Genomic DNA, 19,708 nt, shown 5'->3' with positions numbered 1-19,708 from the left:
ATCAAGTCTGGAAGTTTTTTCTTGGAGGCAAGCTATAATTTGCATACAGATTTATGTGACAGGGGGTTAACCCTGGGATCACTTCTACACCCTCCACCTGTGTCTTGTGACCTGAGAACCCAAGGAGAGGGAGTGTGAAGGAGCTGGGGAATGTAAAAGGGGCAGGAAAAGAAAGGAAGAGAAAGTACAGAAAAAGACACATAGAAACGAAGCATACCAGTAATGAAGTAGAATGAATAAAAGCAACCTAAAAGGAGAAAGAAAAAGGATGTACAAAATTGTATTATTATGGTATGATAATAATTATAATTAGTTGAAGGGTCCATGGGAGGAAGAAAAGAAACACAGGAAGAGAAACCAGTTCTGCAGGAGACTGGGGCTAGAGAGTCTGCAAGGAGCGACCATGAGGGAAAAAGATAACTTTTATTTGTTTCCTTAGGTCACTGAGTATTTCAAGGGTGAGTTTTCCAAGCACAGAACTTGCTGTACCAGAGAACCCAGGTCCAGCTTACCACATGGTACTCTGACCAGCCTCACGTTGTGTAGGCAGTACACAATGCCACACAACAATAAGCCAGAAAAATGCTAAACCTAAGACATGCCCCCAGCCACACTCACTCGCAGCCTGATTCTTCCATGTGACAAATTCTTACACTTAGTGATCCCCTGTCCAAGCGAAACAGGCAAACAGATGCTCTTCTAAAGTCACTGTATTCCATTGCACGCTGCCACAATCAATACAGCCATTGTTCGTTTACTTTGTTGTTTTGAGCTCCATGACAAGGTACAGCAGCGAAACTTTACCTGGATACCAGGTCTGTGGGGGATCAGATGTGCGCAGGCGTTGTGATCTACGCGAAAGGAAAGGAGACACCAGGTATAGATACACAAAAGCACAGGAAGCAAGGTCCTATCGCTCTGGGCTCTTTCTGTTGGCTTTTTTAAGCAACAACTACAGGATCAAATAACAATAACCAAATTAAAAGCGTCTGTCACATAACAGTCTAAGTTCAGATCTTTATAGTCAAGAGTAGCTGAGGTGGTAAACAATACAGGACAGACCAAAATGTACTGACTGATTCATTATCCACAGAAGCTTTAAAGCAGGCTGGTTTGTCTCGCTTACAGCTCTATCAATGAAAGCAATCAGCCTCTCTGAACACAGCAAGAAAGTTTATTTAGGGCAGCACTGCCAGGCTTCTCTCACCTCTGCTAGGTGTGGGATGGTAACTTGCTGGGGGAGGCGGACAGAGGGCAGGGGGCTTGGAACTAGGAGATCTTTGAAGTCCCTTCCAACCCAAACCATTCTATGATCAGATTCAGGTTTACTTCTATCTTTCCTCTAAAAAAATCATACCCAGCAGAATACACAAACCCAGAAACTTCTATATGGATGAACATTGCACAAAAGCTTACGTTTGCTGCAACTATCATAGGCAGAAAAAGGCAGAATACGCACAGAGCATCATACATGTACACAAAACGTCATGGGCAAAACTCAAACTCAGGGAAAATAAGCCTCCTAAAAGTCTTAGGGAAGTAAAAACAGGGGATTTGGTACAGCCCCTTTTGCATTCATTTATGTTTCATCCACATAGCTTCTTCCATTCCAGATTTAAAAACCAGGAGACAAAACCAAAGACAAATAATGACAGACTTTCAAAGACGTTCCCCCCTCCCCCATCAATCCCCAAAGACCCTTTATAATTCGTGTAATACTACTTTGGATGAGCTCTGCGACCCCCACGCTGCATGAATTAGTCCCAAGCAATGTTCACTCTGGAGGTATTGGGAAAAGAGACAGAAGAAACCTTGCTAATGTATAGATATACACAAGTGACTCCAGAATGACTCAAGGAAAGGGGAGTAAATCTTCCCAAATGCTAAAGACAGTTGGCAGTTTACTCACACCCCATGCAGAAAGCCTTTTAAGCATTAAACAGCACAGTCAAAGATATTTATTCCTTCTCGTGTGCACACTTACCCCTGCCTCCAGTCGCTCTGCTCCTGGGAGCTCCATTTATTTGTGTGAAAAAAAAAGAGTATATCCTTTTTAACCTACCTACTGCTTTTCAGATTAATTTCACAGCATGATTTTTTAAATTTAAAAATCAAAGATAAAAAAGAACACACTACATCTGACTCTAAGAAACTAACATTGTCCAAATAAGCCTGGTTTTAATATATTTTTTTCCTCTGTATAAAATTTCTGAACGCAAAGGCAGGCAAAGGAAAGAGAGAAATGAACAGTCAGATCCTGAGAAAACAGACTTTTTCTTATTTCAATTTGACAGATCTAGGTCCTGCTATAAGAACGTCTGCCTTCAAGCTGCAAGAAAGAGAGTCAATGGCATCTACATGTCAGAAGCCTGTTTTCACACCCCATTGTCAGCCTAAGCATAGGGTTAGGTTTCCTCTCATTTTCATTTCCCAGATGCCATGAGAGGCTAAAATGGAACAGCAGAGCCACTTCCTACCCTGCTAAGAAACCGAAAGAAAAGAAAAGCCTCTCTACATTCACCACATGCATTTATTTCCACATATCATGGGAGGCAAAAGCTGTCTCATTATCCTCCCAGGAAACAAATTCATACATAAAGACTTCTCCTAAGTGGATGAGAGATTTAAGAAAAAAAAAATTGCTGCTTCAAGGATAAGGAACCCATAAAACAATATGAATAATTAAAGATTAAAATATCTACTGGCACATGGGAAAAAATTCACGTTGATAGGACATCCTAAGTATAGTGCATTCTGCAGTAAAGGGATTAAGATCTCAAACATTTCAGAGGAGATACCTTGCAGTATTACAGCTTTTCTTTTACTACTTCCCCATTCACCTCGCCCCCCCCCAAACAATCAACACTTTAAAATATCAAATCCCAAACCACTTTTAGTAAACTGAGAAATAAGGTTGCAACACTCTTCCTAGACCACAAATAATCCTGCAGCACCAAAGACCTGCAGCTGCTTAACAGGCAGGCTTGGGTCTGCAGAGGGGTCCCTGAGAAGCACTGCTGGCTGCCCCACCGCAGGGCTGCTGCTCCAGGGGCAGAGGAACCACACGCTGCCCAGATGGGGCCAGGATCCCCAGGTACAGCCAGAGGAGCAGCCTCCCTGACTTCACCTCTACCTGCACCTCACACAGCTCACAAGACTTCACCTCTGCTCCAACAGCACAGCCGACTCCATGTTCAGGCGTTCTCCTTAATCCAGGGCTCTTCTGCAGATGAAGCACCCCACAGTATCACCAGCACAAGAGACAGCTGGTCAAATGCTTGCATGTTTGCACACCCTGCTACTGCCAGATGTGTCCAGCCACACATGCCGCTAGTATGTCAAAAGATTAGGCAGGCATTGCTAAAATGGCTGCAGAGCATGCCCAAGAGGAACAGCAAGTACGTACTGACCCTTATGTGTGCACAACACCAGTTGCATCCTTCAAAGGGCCAGCCACAATCTCATGTTGCTTAAAACATAAATACCATTTGGAAAAGTCACATAATCAGGGTAAAGCGCACAGGTAAAACAAACATACTAATGCCCTCTGGATTGCCGCGGCCAGCCCTGGCACCGCTCATATGCAGGCAGATGAATTTGAAAAAAATTGTCATAGACTTCAGCAAGTTTTACTGACCGGCACAAGTCAATATAAGCATATTTCTCACAGTCAGAAGGAACAAGTAATGTCTCACAGGTGGATTTCACCAAGTACAAGACTTGGCTTCTCAATCCAGCGTCCTGCCCTGCTGCCCAACTCCGACCGCAGCACCGCAAGCTCCACTGCTACCTCCTACCCAAGCTACATCCAGCCCCTGGAAACACACTCAGCCCCACGGCCAGTGGCTTGTTGTGCCACAAAGTGGCATTTGATAAGGATCCTCAAACACCCTTTGAGCTATTTAGAAAGCACTAGTTATAGTATTATTTACCTATTTCATTACAGTGTTACAACACGCCGTCACAAGTAAGGCTTTCTGCTTTTCAGTTCACATACTGATGACTAGAATGTATGTTGACCCATACACAAAGTACTCATTGATTTTCAGACAAAGAAACAGTAAAAATAAGCACACAGTTAACACCTTCTGAGATCGGACACAGGAACTAAAACTGCAACCAGCATTTGATGCACTTCAAAGGAAAGGATGTTTGCTTTTCAGGCAGCGTGATAACCTGGATTAAACATCATTTGAAGCGCTAGGCATTACTACAGAGATGGGCATGAGTTACTGAGCTGGGAGGAAGGTTTCTAATTATTTATTTCTAGGCTTAGAGCTCTGCCTATTGCTTGATTCTTAAAACCAGCCAGCTACACTCCTGTCTTCCTCTTGACATGGAAAAAACTAAGAGAAAGAGAATATATACTAAAAAAACACCTTCTCTCCTTCTACTGTATGCCTTCCCTCCTGGAAAGGTATTTAAAACATTAAATGCTTACTCAAAACATAAACCAACTGAATCTCTGTAGCGTAGACCCTTTATATGCACCTACATACAAGGAGTTTTAATAAAAAACTCAATGCTTAGTGACCAAGTAGCTTGCATCACCTTCATTTCAGATAGGCATTCAGACACCAAGATCAACAACATTCAGGAACTCCATGAATCTTTATCTGGATTTGCACCATTGATGTGACTGATTTTCAGAGGCTGCACTCTCTCTTAGTATCATCACTAATCATTCTTTCCACAGCTCAAGATGGTTCTAATTTTCTATTCGAAGGTGGTTTTACAGCTATGGCCAAAGTCCAAAATATTCTTTATGACTGATAATAAAACAGCTTCATTCAAGACACATGAGAATCTTGAAAATCAAGAGGACAAACAAGTACCTGAGTGTTTTGGTGAATAACAGGATTGGAAAGCACAGAGATGCAAGTACTTTTTGCTAGGGAATGGCTTTGCTTTTCACATGACAAATACTTCTCCAAAGCTGGAAACCCTCTGGAGAGATTTTCTTTTGTTTCTGTAGAGTATCAGAGTTATTACAAAGCTATCACATAGTGTTTCACTTTATTTGTTTGGAAGTACTGTGCTAAAGGACACTGGGGAAACTAGGAAAAAATAAAACCTCACTGTACCAATCACTACTTTACTCATTTCGCCTTCATCAAAGCAGAGGCATGCTATTTCATTGAAACTGCTATGACGCTGTGGGCCAGGAATAAGGATGACTGCAAACAATCAGACACTACTTTACTCAGCAGCCTAGAAACCAATGCATAATAAAAAACTTGATCCTGCCAACAATGAAAATATTAAGGTTTATAGCACTTGCAATCCTGTAAGTATCTGTCTTTGAAGGCAAACTATTCATACATTTACGCACCTGCATTTTTACAGTGTTGAATACATGCAACATTATTATAGATTACTCCATCTTCAATTGAGAGTAATTTTAAGAAGCCTTACAGCTATGAAATTACATCTTCATGAGAGTCAAATAATATCCAGCTGAATCCACACACTGACATCTGGTTGTATCTACTTATTGATACTTAAAGGTTTTGGCTTTAAATACAGACAAACACTGAGGCAAGAAAGTGAAAAGACAACTGACGTTTGAGGAAAAGTACATCAGTAATGAAGGCTTCTAGGTTAACAGGCAGAAGAAAGTTTTTCCTCAAAATTGTTACCAACACTTATGGAAAAGATCTAAGTTTCTAAACACAGGCAGCCAAGTGTCATTTTTAGATGTTTCCAAGGTAAATCCACAACATCCACAAGGGCCTTGCAGATGTAACACCAGACCACTGGAAAACCTATACCCTTTGAGAGTGGTGGCTCCAGGCCAGGAGAAATACCCTGCAGGATGCCCAAACTGACATCAGATGTTCAGATACCCGAGTCGACCCACTAGTGTCTACAGCATGTAATTAAAGCAGGGAAGCTACAACTGGTTTTAGAACTAGCCCAGCCTGTCCATCCCACCCCCTTCCAGCCACTTAATTTGGTGGATGGCCACATGGTTTCAGTGTGCAGAAAAGAAAATTGCTTTCTCAGAGGAAACATTTAGAATACTTTGCATGGTATCTGTCCAGCAAATAACTGAAGAAACTTTTGAGAACAGCAACCATGAGAGGAAGAGCACATATTAAAAACTGAGCTGCGCAGAAGGCAACTAGAAGATAGCAGCATGAAAGCACTAGGCTTTCAAAATATATCAAGTGATTAACAATACTATCCCCTGCTATCGCCTTATGAGAGATCATGACAGTTTCTTTTCATTAAGAAAAGAGCAAAATCAGGCTCCAATATAGAAGAGTACACTAGGAACTAAAAATCTCAGGTTTTAGGTATCGAAGATGTTAACTGTAGACATTAAATACCTGATACGCAAACTTTCAGAAACCATTTTCTACCTGCATGGAGCTGCTAATGCTCTTCTCCAAGGCCACTACGATTATTGATGGGAATGACCATGATACTGTGCACAAAGGTGACTGTGGCATGGCTTAAGATTCCAAGTACTCCAATTACTCCAAATTTACCTTATCCAAGTGTTTTATTAAGTTTACTCTACTCACTGGCAGGACTTGAAATTTCAAGTTCATACCAGGAATGAAATAGGTCAAAACAAGACACAGCCACAGCTGATCCACAGAAAAAACACTAAGCCAAAAGGAAATGTTTTTGTTCCACCTTTGGACTTTATTACTTTCACCAAAGCATTTTTGTTAAGACAGTCAAAAATATGTTTAATATGAAACAGAAATTAGTGTTCAGGAATCTGAAATGAAACCATGTCAGGAAAGCCAATTACTGCCAACAGGAAAGACCACTAGTAAAAATTAGTTTGAACATTTCAATTCCTCCAACTTCTGTTGTGAGTGATTCCCAGCAACCAAAACATACCCATACAAAATAAATCATCCTTGGCTGAAGTTTGATTTTTGACCCAATTACATTCTTCGTCCCAAAATAACCCTTCACCAAACAACTAAAAGAGCTGCAGTCAAGAACTGGCCAATATAACCAGGGTCTTCAGCAAGCTCACACAGCTTCCTCCATGCACGGGAACTATCACTTCCATCACAAGAACTGCAAAGCTGGCTGTGCTACGTTAACATCTGAACAAGTCTTAAGATAGGATCGCTACGTAAATTAGGATTGAATCCAGACCTGAAGCAGAAAACTCGCACTGCGGAGAAAAAGAGATACTGCCATCCTAAAAAATGGACAGCTGCTAAGAAATGGCTGCAAGAGCCCTCCGGAGAGCAGTCCTAGCCTCCCACCCTCTGCGAGGGCAGCGGAAAGTGCCTCAGCAGGGTACCGTGGGGAAGAAGCAGCAGAAACAACCCCAAGAGTTCACGGTGGGGAAATAAAGAAATCTGACAAACAGCAAATTCAAGATGTGAAAGACAGACCCCAAGAAGCAGTAAGCAAGGCTGTGAGAGATGCACTGTAGGAATTTGGAGCACAGCAGGCACAGGCAGTCCCAGAAAGTGACAGTTTGAACAGATGAACCTGCACAGCCACCCCACCCCACCCCTACCCCCTCCTCTATTTCAACCCAGACCCTTTCCAAAACCTGCTGGCTTGGTACATAGCTGAAATAATGGCAGCATCTACCCGAACATGGACCTGTTACATTCAGGCTTGCTGGCTACCTACCTAATCCTACAATGGACTGAGGAAGGAAAGAACCACAGCCTCCAAGGCAGACAAGCTTACCTAAAGGTAAATCCAAGAAAATCCAGGAACAGTTAAACTCCCCTAATGCTCCTCCTTTTCCCCCTCCCTTCCCCAAATATGCCTAGTATAAAAGAAAAATGGTTAGAGGTACAACAAACAAAAACTCATCTAATTACAGTGGAAGTACAAAACCAAAATACACAAAGATTAAGCATTGCTAATACTTCATCTGCCATGCAACCAGCATTAAACTTACCTGTTCTTTACTGTTAATTTGGCAACTGAATTAAATGCTTAAAAAGAGCCTAACAAAACCCACATTAAGTGGATGAAATAAGGAAGAAGTGGAGATGAACAAGAGAAAATTACACCAAGAGATCAAGGTAAACTGGAGATGCACAAATTCACCTGTCTGAAGAGATCAACACTCCCCCAGAGAACATCTGCAAGCTAAAGTTTCAAGCAAAAAAAATCAGAGGGGAAAAAATTCCCCACTTTATAACCAAGTTGCACATGGTCGGTGCTGCTATGACCTATTGAACACAACTGCTGTCAGACACCCCTGCAGGGAGGGCCGGTATCAGTGCAGTGTTTTTTTAATTTGTATAACAAATTGAAAATTATTCTTAGGTTTAGAAGCACACAACTAACAGAGACTCAATGGCTAGCCAGAGAAAATGCATACTGCAAAACACAAGTATGGCTCTCTGCTGTTCACACCCTCTCTCATAGGTGTAACTCCACCAGATTACGTCAGATTTGTGAACTCCAATACTACGTTACCTACAAAATATGGAGTTTTCTAAGATATGGGGTCCATTTACCGAACAGTAACATCCAAAATGCTTCCAACATACAGAATCCCATTTTAACACTGTCCTGGAATTAAGGCAGAAAGACAACAGGTCTCCCCTCTCATAAGAGCATATGGCATTTTAAAAAGCAGCACATTACAAATTCCCCCAACAGCTATTGAGTCATTCAACAGAGGCTCAATTTATTTTAGTTCTCTCTCTGCTACCTAGGCACACGATCCATAGTCAGTGACGGGAAAACTGAAGTTCCTCATGGTCTTAAGGAGGTACGTTGTGTTTCATTTATATTAAAGATAAACACACTTCTGATGAGGTTTTTCAGACACAGTCGATGACAGCTTAGCATTGTCAAGGTTACGCACTGTCCATTGCTAGGGAGAGAACTCAAAGAACAAGAAGTTTCTTGTGTGGAACATCCTAGATTGCCTGTGGTTTACCAACACACAAAGATCATACATCCTGCCAAACAATTTTGGGCATACCATGTAAAAGAAAGCATTTCACAAACCCAGACAGTATTTCTTTTCTGTTCATACAGAGTGACAGACCATCACAGTCCACAAATTTTTCTGGTACTTCATCTCTAATACTTGCTAGAGAAGCATTTGCCAGTACAGGGAGCCAGGAATTTGACTCAGATTTTAATTCATTGCTTATCATTCTGCAAAACTACTTCAGCACCCACCAGCTTCATGCAATGGCTGTAATATCAAAAAGGCAAGCAGTACTCTGTTGTAGAGAAAACCAGAGCCTGCATTTAAATTCTGCAGGCACATACTGGCTAGCTTCTGAATGAGGTTTACCCAGCCTTTCAGCTTTTGTTTATTGCCGTCCATGCATTGCTGGTAGTTACCGCTTCTGGCCAGAGCAACTCCAAGGTATTTTGGCTGGTCTTCAGGAATTAATCCTGTGCCACAGAAATTCACTGAGAGCCGAATAGCTAACAGAATAGCAAACCAAAGGAAAGAGGCACCAAGGTCTTTATGGTATCTGGGTTCAGGCTCCAGTTTTGAGGCTCATCTCTAAAGTCAACATCTTCAGGGCTTTGCTCCACCTTCTGCATGAAACACACATGGACAGCAAGTGAATTGTTTCATATACTTAAAGAGGAAGATACGAAGCAGCCATCAACTAAAAGGATGTTCTGTCAGAAAAACCAAAAATACCAGTATCCTTCCTGGGATGATTTCGTCTGACACACAGATTGATCAGTGTTGTCCTGTGCTGGAATTCACAGCACGTGAGGCTCCTAGAGCAGAGCAGGCTTGCAGCATGAATATCTACCAAACTAAAACTGCAGTGTGCACAGGTGAAGAGGATTTCAAAAGGTCACCTAACTTAAGCTGTCCCCAAACTTTTACAGCTAAGCCTCTCCATCACTTTTAAATTTTCTTCACCATGACCACTGATTTCTTGTCATGTCCCCCTCTGCCCATTTTTTGCATGGTAACGTAAGTGATGAGCAGGGATGGCCAGAACTTAAGTTCCCTGGTTCCTCCCTGCCCCTTGCCCACATCTCATAAGGGCGCATTTCCCACCAGGGTCCCAGGACTCCAGTCCCCACTGCAGGAGCACCAAAGCCCAACCCTTCCTACAGGCATCCGCCAGGATCTTTTCTTCTTGAGTTCTTTCCAGCAACAGAGATTTCACAACTCCCGTTTGGCAACAGAAAGCTTTTCCCAAAGCTTTCCAGCTCTCCCTTCTGCATCTTAAATCCCTAACTTGTCCTCTCTACAGTGGGCACGGAGAGCAGTTCACTCCCTTCTCCTCTTGCAGCAGGTTGTCAGGTGTTCTCCACATAGAACAACCTTCATCCTGTAAACCTTCCTTTTGGTAATGTTTTCTAGACATCCCTGTGAATTTTTTCACTCAATTTTTCTTACAGCTTTGTTTGCAGGAAAAGGTGTTTCTTAAAAGTGATGCCTTCAGTTGCATGCCTAGTCCAGCTCATTCTGAGTAGAACCATTCTGCAGGAGTGTGCATGCATACCCATCTAGCATGCTTGCTTTTTTTTTTTTTCAGGTCAGAAATAAGAGAAGGGTTTGGCATTGGGGTTGCGTGTTGGGTTTTTGTTTGGTATTTGGGCTTTTTGGCAACCACCTAAGACTAACTCATTCAAGTTTGCAAACTGTTAAGTGGAAGCACTACATTTTTGGTTATCAAAACAGGTATTTGACAGGAATACAGGCAAACCTAAGGCCTTCTTTCGCCTTAGATGTTTGGCTAACCTAGCTGCATTAATGAAAAGCATTAAAGAAGAGACTCCAGCATAAACAAAGGCACAAATGAATGGAGGCAATGATATCACCGAAAACTGAGGCTGCTGTGGTTGATCTTATTCAGAGAGAGATTAAGAGTACCAGCAGACTCCTCCTTGCAGACTAAATTGCAATCCCACTAGAAAAGGTGCTGCCAAGCTTTTTTCAGTGTTGATATTCCTATCACACTGTGGAGGAGCAAGGAGCCAACTAAACAGGCGGTAAGCAGCCAGTTTTATCTGCCCTGTGACAACCAAAACGCTCCCTCCCAGGACTACTCCACTATTCTACTGCTCCCCACACTGGATCAGACAGAAGCCTGAAGACACAAGAATATGGCTCTGTTCCCTCTTTAGGGACCAAGGTCTCAGGAAAGGTAATGACAATCAACAAGAAAAGGACAGGCCTGCTGGAGGAGCAGGGGTTAAAAAAAAAAAAAAAAAAAAAGCTGCAAGTTGGTTATTTTAGGTCACCCAGTAAAAAGCATCTCTGTAATGCCACAAGGTTCATCTTTAGAACTGAATTCATGAGGTTCAGGGAGCTTACAGATGCCACAGTAAGCTTCAGACCATTCTTAAAAGCTTTTTGGCCTGAACCCACCACTTTAAAAGCCAGCAATTTTTTCACCAAGCTCACACACTCCCCCCCCACCCCTGCCTCCTTGTCACAGAGTTGTGATACAGTAGACCTTTCTCTTCAAACAAATTAAATCCACTTTTTCTTGAAGGAGGAGGGTCAAAACGATGAGAGCACCATACTTTTAAAAGGGACATTAAAAAATAATTATGCTAAACCACGTATCAGCACAAATTAAAGAGACAGTAAAATGCCTGCTTTCAACTTCCTTAAATATTCAATTAAAAAAGCTATCTAGGCAAAGTTTTATTAAAATAAATCAAATCAACTAAGGAAGTGCTCATTAAACCAGTCTGAAACCCACATTCTTTTTGTATGTTCCTTCACTGAAAAGCAAGTCTTCACTCTCCCATTATAAACCCAATCATGTCCTCAATAGATGTGCCTGCCTTCGCAGCAGCAGGTGTGAAGAGCAACCAGCACTAACTTCAAACTCAACACCAAGTGCAGTAAAGCTTCTGCCTGTTTCCCTCATACAAAAACACATCCTCTGCCTTTCTCAGGCTCAGCAAGCCAAGTTACCCATAGATAAACCTTCCCAGTAGTTCACAGCTCCCTTTGGGATCCATCAAGACACCTTTGAATTGGCTTCAGAAGAATTAGTGCAGATAAGACTTAGAAGTACTGCCTTTCCACCCATAACGCCTTGAAAGAAAACCACAGGTTCAACCTTCAAACCAGACCCACAATAGGGGTGCTTGATAAATGCTGAGATCACTGCATTTGTTGAAAACATTTAAGGCTTAGGACACAAAAATTTGACAGGAAAAAAAAAACAATGCAAGAGAAAAAGATAAGGATCGTACCACTTTCTTTTGCTGTAGACAAAGGTACAGTCACATTACCTGAATGAGGTAAGGCTCATAGTGGGTTGCATACAGCAGGTCCTGTTATTTCAGTGATGAACACTTATCTGTTTTTCACTGTGAAATACAACCAAGGTAATGCTGTGAATGCCAGTTCATCACGTAAACAGCAAAACAAGGAAACTAAATTTTTCCAATAAAGCTAATGATACCTTTGGATCCTGGAAAGCTACAAAGCCTGCTTTCCAAGCTAATACATGAAATTCCCTTTAATATCACCACTACTTCAGTCAGCTCCTTCTCCAGCGTGATATTGCTACTGAAAAGCCAATATACTACTCCAGCAGTGTACTGGAGTATACCATAAAAAAACTATAGTACACAGACTAAAATTAAACTTTTCAGCCAGTAAAACTTATTTCCTTATTGCTAAGTTGCTAGCAAGAGCTATACATTAAAAAAAAGTACTATCAAGAGGGCTTTGGTATAGGCGCAGCTGCACCCAGGAGAGCTTGCTAGCAGTATAAAGATCATAGTGTAAGCATACATACATGTTTAACAGACATATCTTCATTCTTAGACTATACACTCCAAAAACCTTTCCCATGAATTAAGTGATGGCACTCAATTCACAGCCATGGCTACAGTTGCAACAAGCAAGCTGAAGCAATGCCATTTTTAACCAAAGTTTTAATTTCAAATGCAAGGCTGAATGCTTTTTCTAGGGCTGAGCAGAACCCAGGCAGCAAACAAGCATGTCTGTACCAGGTCAGAGCCAAGGTCCACCCCATCTCGACATGTCCCTGGCAGCAGCCAGCAAGTGTTGGCTAGAGAAAAGCAGAGGACCAAGGAAAACTTGTTGTAACCCTGCTGCTACCTAACCTCCCAGTGTCTAGTGGTTTTCAGCCAAGGCACTTCTCCAGGCAGAAGTAGTGCCACTGCTTTCAGAGCTCAGCTTAAGGCACGCTACTGTAAGGCTGTTAGAAAATGAATGTAAACTCAATCCTTTCAGAGTAAGTACAGGGAGGGGGCTCACTGAATGTTTTCTGATGAGTATTTGGGAAGGAAAGCTTGAAAGGTATCGAGCAGCATTTGGCAGTCCTAGGTTTTGTATCATGACAGAAAGATGCCAGGGGGAAATGCAACTGGAGAGATAAGGTAGCCAGTTCAGCCTCTGCCATCAAAACCAATTCAACTTGAGATGACAAAAAGCAAACTGAATTTCTCAGACTACATCACATTTCAGACTAAGCCATCTCAATTCTTAAGAGAGACCACGTAAACATCCTTGCTGCAGTGCTAGCTATATATGAAACATGCATTTTCAAGCAGTTGCCCTCTCCACAGATAAAAGTGACACCACACACAAATTCAACGTGAAAAACATTAACAAGTTTTAGAAGACTTAGTTACGAGCAGAAATTGCTACAATGCACGGCACTGTCACCCTGCTGTGGCTTGGTCAGGAAAGCAAAAGGCAGGATAAAAACCTCAAAACACAAATTACCGAGAGCCACCTCAATCCCATGATCCCAGTGATGAAGATATTCATTGGAAATGGGGGGAGAAAAAATCTGGAATCTAGCCCAAATTCCCACTGCTGCTTATAATTTCAGCCAAAAGTACTTCAGAGGCAAAGTGAATTTAAAAAGAATAAAAAAAATTGAAATAGAGATGAGAGACTCATACTCCCTAGGAAGAGAGCAGCTTCAACCCTCTGTACCGTGAGCAACCCCAGGAAGCTGTCTGAGGAACCAGAGGCATCACCCTCTGCTGTGACCACCAGAAGGAAAAACAACACTGCTCAGCGAGCCTGCACGGTTTGGGTCACAGCACCTTCACTGACCTCAAGAAATGAAAACCTTTCTTTCCCTTTGGTGTCAGTCCTCTCAACTCAAATTTAACGCACAGGCTGGCTATATGATTAATAACCCAAGGGCCACAGACACCAGATGGATGGATGCAAGAGAAGTTCAGCTCAAACACAGTGGTAGAGCCCAAGGCTGCAAGAAGGCATCTGGAGCAAGGGGCCCACAGAAAAGTACCACTGTGCAGCGTAACGTTGGATCAATCAATCACAACTGCCACCGTGAGATGGACACTTGCATTAGGCATTAAAGATGCATGTGTCAATCATATAGCCACGCACCTCTGCTCAGCTGGGGTAGCAGTAAAACCTTTATCAAATAAACTGATTACAGCTGTGTTACTTAATGGTGAGTCAGCCATTACCAAATTTTGGGTCCATAAGCAGTCTAGCCTACCAGGAACCTGAAAGCTGTCCCAATGGGAGAAGACTGAAAACTGGTAGCACTAAACCATCAGTGTATTAAGAAGAAAGAGGCTGTTTTTGAACCAGCACATAACGCACACATTTCCACCATCAATGTTCCCCTGAAAAGACCGAATCTGCATTTGAAGTACCAACAACTTTGAATATCCAGGGGAAAAAAGCATTCTTTGTACAGAGTCAAGCTTAGGCAAATCTAGCAACAGTAATTAGAGACACTGCCTCCCTAAGCCATCTGCTGTGGCATTTATAATTCCTGGAAGGGCAGCAGGCAGAGCTGGTGGAGGAGAAGAAGAGACACACATATCTCAGCAACCAAAGCTAGGCTGCACAGTAAAGCCACAATGTTGGTCTGACCCAAACAGGAGCTCACATCCTGGTAATCCTGACCTCCTTCAGCTTGCAGGTACCACCAGCGTTCACATAGTGGAGGAAACACCTGGGTCTGCAGCCTTTTCAGATCAAAGGGAGTTAGGAGCCCAGCCTTAAGGCAACTCGTAACCCTGAGAAACCCCAGCCTGGCAAGAGCCCAGCAGGAAGAGTCTGACCAGGACCTCATCCCACAAATGAGCAAACCTGAGCTCAGAAGTCAGTCTGAGCAGCCCACCTTTCACACGTGGATGAACTTTACAGACACAAGCACAGCCAACAGCTCCACACATCTCTCCTTCAAGAAGTGATGCCAGTAACATGGGCAGAATAATTCAGAACAGGCTAAATCCATCCTTTATGAGGACACACAGGGTCCAGCCTGATGTACACACCTGCATGCCAATGACCACTGCGCATCTGCAAAAATGTTTTCATCAGCACAGCTACAGCTAGAAGAGGCAGAAAGACACGCTCACCCACCCCTTGCTCACACAACCACAAGTTTTAGTGCAGGCCAAGTCTCAGGCACTTTGAAAATCCCACTTCTGCAGTGCAGTTGGAGACAATGCCGATTAATTGTTTTGCCATCCATAAAAAATTACTACAATACTCACTTCATAGGGTTGTCACAAGGATTATTTAACATCTCTGAAGAGCTTTGAAGAAGAAATAGTGGCTATTGTTCTGAGTACCATAGAATTTGGAAAGATCTCACATGAATTTTGCACAACAGCGCATGTGTGACAGTTGCGGCACCAATAGATTATTTTTCTACACAAAAAATCCTCACAGAAGCTCAATTACTCTGGGCAACACTTCAGTCAGAAATGTATTTTGTTTTGCTCATTAATACATCCTAAATAGATATCAACTTTGACTATTTAATTAATAGGTTCAGGTGCTGTTTCTAGTCTCTCTTAATTAAGGGAAACACTGCATTTTTGACAAAGAACTCAGTTTAGGCTGTCAGAGCTCCTAACAAGCACGCTATAATTACCTAAGTAATGCTAATGCATGAGAACAACAGGGGGGGAAAAAAGCAACTAAAAATTTCACTGAAATACCACTTCCTTTACAGCAAGTGAGCAAGTCTGCCTGCACAGAGAAGAGGTGTTACACACAGAATGAGGTCAATGTCATACCACTTACACCTGACCATTAAAGAGCTCAACACAGATGCAGAAGCATTGTAAAGGTTTTTAAGAGGGTGGGGGTTTTTTCCCCATGAATACACAATAGAAAGGAGGTGCTGGATTCTAAATGTTCTGCCATACACTTGGATCCACCTCTTCCAAAAAGGAAATTTCTATCACTTCACTCCAAACATTTATGGCCTCTACATGCCCTTTCATTCTCGTAAAACATAGGGAGCTCAACACCTGCTTCAAGGATAAGCATTTTTTTTCTGAGCAGAGTCAAACTACAGCAGTAATCTCAATTAAGCAACAAGGCCGTATCCAGGGTGAAGGCTGATGTGGCTGACAGAACCACCATTTCCACTACACAAAGCTTCAAAGGTTCTTTAAACTCTTTAGGACATAGAACACATCTTTTGTTTGGAAAGCAAACACCACATTATCGATACTACTGCAAGATAATCAATAGTATTAGGACTAATCAGTACACTGGCTTTCATTCCCCATCCGAAATGGGACAGAAAGTTTCTTCTTTTATTTCATCCTAGCTCTCTACCAAGGAACTGGCAACTATGCGTGTGCAAATAAAACGCAGCACTGCAGTAGCAAGCCTCACAGAGCCTAGGTCCCAAGTTCCCCAATTCCCAGGGGAAGTGGCAGCCCAAAATTACAAGCCAGCTCTCCCTACAAAATATATGAAGGAAGCCGCATGCCAGAGAATAGCAAACAGAGGAGGGGATGGAAGGGGGTGGGGGTAAGCAACATGAGCAGCTGGGTTGATTTACCAGTAGCACACAGAAAGCAGATGTACCACCACTCCCAGCTTTCCCCAGGTTTATGTCTCAGAGATCGACAACTTAGGGGAAAGTTCAGGGTGCAAAGACTATACTGACCCCCTCATAAAACAGAGGCATGAAACAAAGGTGAGACTGATCGGCTCTTTGGCCATTAGTCTGATGGGTGATGGGCAGCACCCTCACAGAGTCTGAGCTATAAATCATTTCAATACACCTCTCCATGCCTTTTCCCTGGAAGGTATCATAACCTCCTCCCAGAACTTCCCTGGTAATGCACCATGGTACCCTGGCACAGCCTGTGACCACACTCTCCTCCTAAAACTGTTCGGGTTTTTACATGGGTTTACAGGCAGAAAAAGAGTCCCTGTGGCGCTCTGTTCCTTTTTACAACACCTAATACTTATTTGGATGAGGACAAGAACCCAAGCCTCCTGCTTCCCAAAATGAGCGTCCTGCCTACTACACTGCACAGTTGTCTATCCACTGCAAACTTAGACAGCTACAGATAAGACACAGCGCAAGGAGGTGCTCTTGTGAAAGACTAGATCCAAGGTAGCACTCGTTAATTGGTCTTTACACAAAAGACAAGCATTTCTTTCATTTTTACTATAACTTGTGTGTAACAGCTGTAAGTGGCTAGCTTCTCATCACTGTCATGTCTTGCAGACTCCTAGGCACAAGGAAATTCCACAGGTAAACCATAAGTATCCACTGATTTTAGAAGCATAAAAAAAATACATAAGCAAGGGTTTGTTCCCTTTTGAACCATGTGAAAATTAGACTTCTGCAATTAATCAACCAAAACAGGAAACAGACTATTGGTTTGGTGCACCAGGAAATTAAACACCTCCTAGATTATCCTGATTTTACCTACATGTGCCTGTGTCCTAGCAATAATCAGTCCCCAACTTAGGTACTGACTCCTGGAATTCTGACATGATCATGCATCAGATGGCAAACTGATTTTCACATAACACATTTAAGAGTATCTTCATCAAGCACACAGCAGAGGCCTTGGGATTCTTTTTCTCATTTTACGTTGGTTAACATCATAGGTAAACAAGAAATTTAGATAATGCCATCTAATGCTTGCTTTTCCCTTCCTTTTAGTTTTAATTAAAAGGATGGTAATAATTACTTATTAAGAGCTACCCACAAACAAAAGTTCCCAGGTATTACCCTGAAACACAAGCTTAGACAAAGAACCCCTTATTACTAGGGGATCAGCACCAGAAGGGAGTGGAACAGTCTGAGATACAGTGAAATGTTGGGTTCCCTTTGCTTTTCGTCATTTATTTTGTTCTTTATCTTGTAATACTCAAGGTACCAATTGCCTAGACACCTGTTCTTTGTTCAGGCACTGACTATAAACAGACTAATACACATGCACCAACACTCAGTATTAACATTAAAAAAATCCACTGAAAGAACAGGGCATTTTTAGCCATTACAGATGATAACTACATTTCTTAGTCAGTACCTTAGCCATTCCTATCAAGAATTATGATCTTATAAGCCAAAGTAGCAAGACTGAATGCAACCTTTCTTGGGGTGTTTTTTTTTTGTATTTGCATAAAGCACAGAAGCAGCCTACCATAATTTATGGCTATCATATATTTAGTATAGGTGAACTCATTAGAGGTAACAGCAATAAACAGAATAAAGATTCACACTGGTTACCTATAAAATAAGCCTCAAAACCAATTATTCTAAAATAGTTCTGTAAGCGAACAAAACACCATTTAGGAGTTGAAAACAATGCATCTTTCTGCAAACAGAGGCAGAAGAGGGGAAAAAAATGAAGCTAGCAAGGGACTATGCAACAGTTTCATTTTGTAAGAAGATTAACACAGAGCAGAAAGCTTTGGCTCTGGCTGGGAAAAGAACATAGACTTTGTACTAGTAGAGTTCCCTGTAAGTGGAATTTTGTCCTGTTTGTTAATGCATCTCTTCAGAGATAAAGGAAATCACGCAGAGAAGAGGAAATAGCATGCTTATTTCTGACCAACATTACCTCAACTAAAGCTCATTCTGATTCCAGCCCTTGTTTGGTGCAACTCACATATCCTCCACTGAGCTATCAGCAACGTATTGTTAAAACTGCAGTACCAAGCTTCGATAAGCTGTCCTGCCATTTTAATTGTGCTCAGTGGGGACAATCTCATCAGGTGTTTTTCCAGTGCTTGTGGAATTCAAGCTGTATTGGGAGACCAACCATCCTCTGTCCTGCTTTCTCCAACTGTATATATAAGGGTGGAGAGGTGAAGGCAGGAATTGAGAGAAATATATAGTGACACTTTCTTAAAGTACATAAGACTGCCTTTAAAAAAGGCTGAAAAAATTACTGAACGTAACGTACATAATTTTAATCATGAAGGTTCAGTAACAATAGATATGAAGGGGAAGACGACCAGAGTATACAGAAGGGAACCAAAAGCTAAAGCTCCTGTGAAAGTTACACAGAAGCTTACTGTGAAAGTAAGACCAGAACATTTATGTGTACAATTCAAGGGCCTGACCTGTCCACAGCACAAGGAGCTCTGTAACAGCCCAGCACTCACCACAGCAAAGTAAGTTCACTGCAGGTTACAACAACTCCATTTAACTTCATTATCTCATATACAGCTGCAGTCTCAAAAGAAAACGAATTGAACTGCATGGGTTTCGCTGCTTGTAGAATCAAGCTTGAAAAAGAAAAAACTATAACAAATACACGTACCTATCTGTGATTGTTTAATTTCACCCCAACGATCTGTAATTCAAGCAAAGAGCCTCAAGTGAAGAGCGTCACCGCAAAATAAACACTGCCAAGACAAGCGGAGAGCTTACGGCTTCACTCCCAAACATGCTTGTACGTATCAGCAATTCACTGATGGCAAACACGCAATCTTGGACCCTAGCCTGTTTCCCTTAGAGCGGGAAAGGCCATGAAGTTTATTTTGGACTTGAAATGAATTTGA

General features: G+C 42.1%; 1 protein-coding gene across 6 annotated transcripts in view; it reads right to left on the bottom strand.

The window, feature by feature from the left end:
• The window catches only part of AGPAT3 (1-acylglycerol-3-phosphate O-acyltransferase 3), a 94,096-nt gene that overhangs the window by 73,119 nt on the left and 1,269 nt on the right, over positions 1-19,708 (bottom strand). The window lies entirely within an intron of this gene.

This window comes from Falco naumanni, chromosome 2 (assembly GCF_017639655.2).
Source record: "Falco naumanni isolate bFalNau1 chromosome 2, bFalNau1.pat, whole genome shotgun sequence".
Lineage (NCBI taxonomy): Eukaryota > Metazoa > Chordata > Aves > Falconiformes > Falconidae > Falco > Falco naumanni.
Note: the sequence above shows the minus strand (reverse complement) of the source record. Positions and strands in the feature narration are given on the sequence as shown.